General features: G+C 38.1%; 1 pseudogene; it reads left to right on the top strand.

The window, feature by feature from the left end:
* Positions 1-5,293: 5,293 nt before the first annotated feature.
* Positions 5,294-5,987, top strand: LOC116888135 (annotated as a pseudogene).
* The last annotated feature ends 1,293 nt before the right edge of the window (positions 5,988-7,280 follow it).

Below are 7,280 nucleotides of genomic sequence, written 5' to 3' on the forward strand. Positions count from 1 at the left end.
CTGTCAAAAGGTTAATTTATAACCTGAGACAATTCTCTCTCCCTCTTTCTTTCATTTTAATTTTTTACTCTTCAAAATCAAGACAGCCATAATACCTACTTCTGGGATTAATGAAGTATTATGTATCATTTTTAAAAATGTCTATCATGTTACCTATCATAAAGTAAATGGTTTGTACATATAGCATTCCTTTATAATCATACTTAACAAAGTAAAATGTGAAATGACTCTTCTAAATGTTTTTTGAATCTAAAAGAAGCACATTTCAGGTTCTAGACAGAATCTTGGATCTAGGTATTATTCAATGCCATAGATAATAAGAATTTACTGTAGTTTGTGGATTATTTTTTAAAACATACTAACTGTAAGCATAAAGTTTAAATTTGTAAATTGCATGATATGGAACTGAGAGTTCTCTATTCAATGAAAAGTATATTTAAATATGTTTTACTTTTAAATCCAGAAATATTCAAAATCAAACAATCAAACACCCCTTAGATATCTTAGGCAAGGTAATGAATTCACTTTCACTTCATTTAGTAAATGTGAAAATTATAACACACATCACTTTAGTATAGTGTCACAATCCCTGCTTTGTTAGCCCCAGCAACAGTTCTCAAACTTAATAGCACATATCATTTACCTCAATATGGTTTTCAACTTAGATGGAATCAGAATACAGTTATATCAATTATCCAAAAAAGTATAACAGAACATCCTAATAGTGTCAGGGATTGGTTCTTGCCTATGGGATGGGTTTCAAGTTGGGCTGGTCAATGGTTGACCATTCCCTCAGCCTCTGCTCCATCTTTGTCACTGCATTTCTTGTAGTCAGATGCAGAGACCCACAACCAAACATTAGCTCAGGGAGTCTGGAATGTTAGGGGAAGGATTGAGGGACCTAGAGGGGATAGGAATTCCACAGGAAGACTAACAAAGTCAACTACCCTGGACCCTTGGGGGCTCCTAGAGAATGATCCACCAATGAATGAGCATACATGATCTGAATAAACGCCTCCCACACATATGTAGCAGATATGCAGCTTAGTCTTCATGTGGGTTTACCAACAACAGATTGGGGGTAGCTGTCCCTAAAGCTGTTATCTGCTTGTGGGATATATATTCTGGCTAGGCTGCATTTTCTGGCCTCAGTGGGAGAGAATACACCTAGCCCTTCAGAGACTTGATGTGCCAGGGTGGGGGAATATCAAGGGAGGCTCCATTCTCTCAGAGTAGAAGGGGAGTAGGAAGGGGAAAGGAATTGTGGGAGAGGGTCCAAGAGGTGGAACAGTGATCAGGATGTAAAGTGAATATATAAATTAATGAGGGGAAAGAATATCAAAATGCCCAAGCTATACCACCCAAAATTTCAGATATGAAACACAGAGGTCAGTACTTCATAAATTCCCTGGTCATTTTAGTAATTAGCCACCATTAACAACCATGGTTGTACAGAGCAAATCACCTAGTGACATTTGGTATCTTCTCCCTTTTTTAAGGGAACGAGAAATAGTTTATTCTAGAGATATGAGTGACTATGGCATAGGAGCACAGATCCAGACAGCCCAAAGAACATGTTTCAATGTAGAAATGTTTCCATAAAACTATTTCAGTGACAGAACAAAATAATATCATAAATCAAAGCATTTTTAAAATAAATTGGTAGAAAAACCAGAAAGATAGGTTACATCAATGCAAGAGAACTTCTGTATGGGCTTTAGAGGTTCTCGATGATGTTTTAGTTTAAAATACATTTTAATTTTGGCAAAAATAGAATCAAAAGACTTCAATTCATTTCTTTTCAGTCTTCTCCTAGGTACCCCTCTTCAATTTCATTCCCTATTTTCAAATTAATATCCTCACTATGGATAAACAAATATATACAAAACTGCCTGAGTCCAATATTTGTGTTTGTGTTATATGATTTCAAACCTGACCATTTGTATTGATGCAACCAACAAGGCCTCATCCTCTCTCTCTCTCTCTCTCTCTCTCTCTCTCTCTCTCAGCAGTCATTAGATGTCTATAATTTTTTTGGAGTGAAAATTTCCAGTTCTGCCTTTGCATGTCTATTGAAATTGTCATTGTTCCAGTCTAGCTTATGTACACATTTCTAGAAGTATCCCAGCAAAGCTCTTGATATTCTTACATTCTCCCCATCTTCTCTTCAGCCATATTCCATGATGTGATGCATGAACTATGACATAAATGTATCCATTTGACTTGGGTCCCAGGAGGTCTGTCAATCTCACCTAGAACAGTTGTGATTTCATAGGAGAATCATTATTTTTTGTGAAAGAAGTTTTTTGATGAAAGGTGAGAGCTAAGCTTGCCCCTTTCCTCGTGAGTATATGAATAAGTATTTACTCAATGCTTAGAAATTACGCACCTTTTACTTTTAATTACAATTGAACTGCTTTGGCACTGTTTTCTCTAATATCCTCTAAAGGAACTTTCAGATTGGGTCTTCTCTCTTTTAGGAAACTTTTTAAAAACTTTCCCAATTCTTGATTCTGTCCCATTTAACAACCACTTCCAAACAGTTTGCGCTAGTAGAAACAGATTTAATGTCATTCGAGAGAGCTTTTTATCACTGTAGCATTATTTGAGGAGTTTCTCTCTAATTACATCCTCCAGTCCTAACCTAGTGTTAATGTGTATGGTCAATTAACAGAGAAATATATAACAAAACTCTTTACTTTCTGTAATTCTTTGAAACCTTCTGGAGCAATTGAAAAATGACTGATCTTTAAATGAGTCAATTATTGTTCCTTCTGAAGTCCACATTGTTTCCAACAGTACCTTGTTAAAAATGCTTTTAGACAATTTTGCTGTGGGAAAACACTGCTCAAAGAATAGGATCTTAAAAGATTTGATCCTAAAATGTAAATGTTCCTGAGAAATACTTTAATAATTTAGTGAAAGGGAGCTTTTTGAAGTAAATCAGGTCAGGGAGAGTCCAGGGAGAAAGGCTGATCAGTATACAATAAGTTGCAGTTAAGTAGGAACAAAAAGGTATGGAATTCTAAGGTCTTCATAGATAAGAGGAGTATAGTCAACGTTCCAAAAGCTAAAAGAAAAGCTTTTGAAATCTTTCACCATAAATAAATGGCAAATGTTCCAGAAGATAGAACACCCTGTAATTAAAAAGAATTAAAGGTGAATCATGGAACAAGAAACAAGAAGGATTGAACTGGAATGGTGAAACAGAGACTATAGTAGAGGAAGGACTATAAGGAGTAATAAATAATACTAAAGATGGAAGAAGCCTCCTAAATTATGCATATATTCATCACTTAGGGGAAACTGAGGTTCTATTGCCTGGTTTCACTTACTTAGGGGAAACTGAGGTTCTATTGCCTGGTTTCACTTGCTATTCTTTCTCCATTTCCAGAGTGTAGCTTGAATATGATTATCCAGGCTTCTCTGTTTCTATCACCATCCCTGCCCTGCCTGTTAATATGTCTCCCCTACCACAATGAACTCTATACCTCTAGAACTGTAACCAAAATAAATCTTTTCACTCTTAAGCTGGTTTTGTCAGGATGTTTTATTATAGCAACAACAAAATGAATACAGGCTACAATGTAGATAAACCTAAAAAAGACCATGTTAAGTGAAATAAGGTACCCACAAAAGGACAATAGATCTACTTAGGTGGCATATCTGAAATAGATACATTCATGTGGAAAGAATAGAGATTAGGGTAAAGCTGATAACTCAGTCAGTAAATTGCTTGCCTTGTAAGCATTGGGGCTGAGTTGTATTCTCCAAAACCCACATAGGAAAAAGAATAAGCCAGCCAGATTTCTGGGGCTCACTAGCCAGGCAGTCAGTCTAGTTTCAAGCCAATGATAGGCCTCCTCTCAAAATAAGTGCCATGTGGTCACAAAAGAAAACATTTAAAAATCAGAGTACAAGTTATACAATGATTGTGGACAGAATGTTATAGGTTGCTATTGAATGTGACTATAAAGTTTGTTTAAGTGAAGAAAAGTTTTTGAAATAGGTAATTGTGGTTTCATATCCCTTTATATGTAATTCTTGTCACTACAACGCATACTTAAAATTGGTTAAAATGATGACTGTTGTATTTTGCCACAGCAAGTAATCAAAACCATATTTCTTTCAAACTATAGTATCCAGCCAAAAGATTTTCTTTTTGCTTTCCAGGACAGATACTGCAAAGGCTGTGTTTCTCTGTGTCATTCTCTAGGGCTATGTTAAAACATTAACCCTAAGTCTAATATGGTAATTGTATGTCTGGGACCCCAGCGCTTACAGGGAACAGGAACAGGAAGACACTGTTTATTTGATGCAAGAGACCCTGTCTCAAAATCCTTTTACCTGAAAATAAAATTTAAAATGCCTTAATTCCTATTTCTAGAAGAGGGCAACATCCACAAAATGTTCAGGGGGATTACATCATTAGGTTCTGGCCTCACCAACTGATAGGTTCATAATCTGATGATATATTTAGTTTATAGAAACTTTCAGAGATGTCTAGTTTGAGGAAACAGGGCTGATAGGGAGTATGTCCTGAAAGGGATTCCTCCCCTCTCCCCTCTCCCCCCCTGTCTCCCTCCCCTCCCTCCCTCCCTCCCTCCCCCTCCTCTCTGTCTCTGTCTCTCTGTTCTGTCTCTCTCTGTCTCTGTTCTCTCTGTGTGTCTGTCTTTATCATCAGCAATGTGCACATACAAGACGCCACACACACATACACACACACACACACACACAGATTCACTCAGTCTTGCTCTCACTCTTGCTCTCTGGCTCTTTTGCTCCATAACTCTTTTATTAATGCTCTTTCACATTCTATCCCTTCCCTAACTCCCGTCCCATCCCCATTCTAGTATTATGCTTTGTTGTATAGCATGCTTTCATCACCATAATGTTCTACCTTACCACTTGCTCATAGCTATGGATCAAGGGGATCATACACTGAAATGATGTGCCAAAAGAAATCCTTCCCTTGTAATGTGTTGGGTTGATTGACATAGTAATGATAGGACATATTACCAGATACTAAACTGAGAAAGACAATGAACAAATTCTTGATTTGAGAAAGATAAAGAGGTAAGACTATATCTAAGAAGAGAAGGAGAAAATGAAGACTAGACTAGCAGGCCAACATGAACATCTAGAACTTGGGGGATTTTAAGGGTGTACACAAGAAATGGAAGGCTGTTCCATGCTCTGTAAAATATCAGAGGGGATCCAGTCCATGTCCACCTGCTAGCACAGTGCTCTTACATCTCTACTATCACGAGTCCACACCTGCTACCAGCTCACCATGAATGATGACATTGCTTTGTTCCTTGTTGACAACGGCTCCAGCATGTGCAAAGCTAGCTTCACAAATAAAAATGTTCCCTAGGCCATCTTCTCCCTCATCATGAGCCACGCTATGTACCAGGATGGGGTGGTGGACTTGGGCCAGAAGGACACCTATGTGTATGATGAGGTCCAGAACAAGAGAAGCAATCTGACCCTGTAGTATTCCATTGATCATGACAATGTCACTAGCTGGAACAATATGGAGAAGATCTGGCACCACACCTCTACACCAAACTGCACGTGGCTTCTGAGGAGCACCTCGTGCTATTCTTGGAGCCCCATTGAACAGCAAGGCCAACTGTGAAAAGATAACCAAGATCATGTTTGAGACTTTCAAAACCCCAGTTATGGACATAGCCACCCAGTCTGTGCTGTCCCTGTATGCCTCTGGTCATATCACTGGCATTATAACAAACTCCAGAGATGGGGTCATCCACACTGTGAACATCTGTGAGAACTAGGCTCTTCCTCATGCCATCCTTTGTCTGGACTTGGCTAGCTGGGATCTGACAGACTACCTCATAAAGATCCTGACTGAGTGTGGCTAAAGCTTCACAACTAAAGCCAAGAGGGAAATCGTGAGTAACATCAAAGAGAAGCTGTGGTATGTCATTGTGTTTTGTTTTGGTGCTTTTGACTCAGGATTTTAAAACTGGAATGGTGAAGCCAATAGTAATCGGTTGGAGCAAGCATCCCCCAAAGTTCTACAATATGGATGAGGACATTGTTTTTACATCGTTTTTGTTTGTTTTTAATAGTCATTCTAAGTATCAATGAGATATATGGCTACAGGAAGTTCCTCATGCTCAAAAAGCCACCCCCACTCCTTAGAGGAAGATAGCTAAGTGCTCACCCTGAGTCCACACCAGGAGATGACAGCATTGCTTCTGTGTAAATTAAATAGTCAAATTGTTCCCATATCTTTTACCTTAACACTATTTTTGAATGGTCAGCCATTATAGCCATCTTTATTTTTGCTCCCCTAACTGGATGTATGAAAGATTTAGTCTCCCTGGGAGTGGGTTGAGGTGTTGAGGCATCCAAAATTTGCCTGTACACTAACTTGAGGTTAGTTTGATAGAAGTGCACAGCTAACAAAAAATATATTAGAGGGGAGGGTATAAAATGACATTTTAAGTGATCTTACTCTTTTTACATAATATAAATTATTTCTAATATTTTATGAGATCTTTGAGTATTCATATGATATATTTTATCATATTTATGCTTATCCTCCAACTTCTCTCATATCTCCACTCTCAACCAACCCTTCCCACCCAATTTCAAGCTTCCCCCACCCTACCCCTTTGGGTCGAGTTTGTGTTGCCTACCTATTCTTGGGAGTGGAATCTGTTCTGGCACTTGTTCAGTCTACCAGGAGTCCCATCATTAAAGAAAAATAGATCTCCCTCAGTTCCCCAGAAGTTATGAAATACCTCAGCTCAGGGTGGGATTCCATGCACACCTCCTGCCATGCTGTGATTTTTTTTGTCTGGCATGTGCTTATGTATGCTGTCACAGTCACTGTGAGATTTCATATCCAACTGCCTGCATGCCTTGGAGGAAAAAAACAGTTTCCTTGATGTGTGTCACAATCATGGCCTCTTACAATCTCTCTGCTCCCACATCCATAACAATCCCTGGGACTTGCATGGAAAGAGCCTGATGATTCATGCCCCATTTAGGGATCAACATTCCAGTGTTTCCTATTCTCTGTATCTTTATCAGTTTGGGGGTTTCTGTGTTAATTGCCACCTGTTATAAGCATCTTCATGAATTCAAATATATATACAGCAACATGCAAAAACCAACAGTCTAGAAGTACTGGATACAATATAAACATATACAAACAAGTCATATTTCAATTACACATTTGATATAATTCAATTTTTATAAGGGGAATTTTCTTGAAAATTACAGATTTTTTTTTTTTTAAACTGGGT

This window comes from Rattus rattus, chromosome X, assembly GCF_011064425.1.
Source record: "Rattus rattus isolate New Zealand chromosome X, Rrattus_CSIRO_v1, whole genome shotgun sequence".
Classification (NCBI taxonomy): Eukaryota; Metazoa; Chordata; class Mammalia; order Rodentia; family Muridae; genus Rattus; species Rattus rattus.